We start from the raw sequence: 1,225 nt of genomic DNA, 5'->3' as shown, positions 1-1,225 counted from the left end.
CTTGGCAGCGCTCCTCCGCCTTCGGGCTGTTGCAGGCGAGCCTGCGGCTGCCCGCCCAAGCCCCAGCCGCGGTGGAGGATGCCTGCTGGTCTCAGGGCCACATATGGCTCTTGACGGATTCACGCAGGTTTGGAAGTGATAAGGCTGATTTGACTCGGGACACGAAACATTTTCCAGTGAAAAAAAAAAGAAAAAAGGAGGGTGCACCCCTGTGCAATGCACTGCGGGCGAGGCGCCCTGCAAGTCCGGCAATTAGCGGGAGGATTTCCGTTGCCTCCTTGATAGAAATGCGGTGGGCTACTCCCTAGCTTGCTCCTGTGGCCGTTGAGTAAGGGCAAGTGAGACTTGGGGGCATCTGAACCCTAAACAGCCGGGCTTGGGCCTGCACCTTCAATGCCCGCCAATGGATTTGGACATGAATGCCACGTGCCCCCGGAGGCTGGCGGGGCACGGCGACTGCCCGCAGGCAGCAGGGATGTGTTGGCGGCAACTGGGAAACTCCCACAGGCAGCCGGTCGCTGGGGCAGGCCTAGCAGAGAGCTCCTGCAGGTGGCTGCAGCCATGTTGGTGGGGGGTGGGAAGCGCCAACAGCACTGCTGGCAACATCAACAGCATTTTTTGCAGGCGGTGCATTGCCAGGCTCGGGGTGCATGTGCACCCCCTACGCATCACCAGTGGATTTGAGAGTACTGTATCTGAAACCCCAGGCTGAAAAGTTTGGGATGGAGGATAGTTGCTAGTTTAGTGCCACATGGGTGTTTGAATAATTGAGTTTTGCTCAGTCAAAAGGATTTGGAACTGATTTGGCTAATCCAACCTGGAAAACAAAAAATTCCCCCCACTCCCACCCCAAATAATGTGTGCTGCCAGGGTGGGACCCTGGGGTGGGGGGCTGCCTTGCTTGGGTTTCACGCAGGAGCTGGGCTGAGCTCTATTGTTGCTGGAGCGCCTGTCATTTGGCCTGTGGTGGAAGCCAGGAGTTGTGGGCCAATCTTCCCTTCTGTCACAGGTGCCGATGGGTGCCCGAGGAACAAGGATCAAGGCGCTTGTAGAAAGAGAAAGCAGCAGCAATACAAGGAGGACAAGCAGAGTCTGCAGATATCATAGATTTTTGTAGACATTCGGGCTGGAAGGGACCCTGAAGGATCATTGAGTCCAGCCCCCTGCCCCAGGGGCAGAAGTCAGCAGGGATCATAGGATCCCAGCAAGATAAACATCCAAATGT

This window comes from Crocodylus porosus, unplaced genomic scaffold, assembly GCF_001723895.1.
Source record: "Crocodylus porosus isolate Cpor-Errol unplaced genomic scaffold, CroPor_comp1, whole genome shotgun sequence".
NCBI lineage: Eukaryota > Metazoa > Chordata > Crocodylia > Crocodylidae > Crocodylus > Crocodylus porosus.
Note: the sequence above shows the minus strand (reverse complement) of the source record.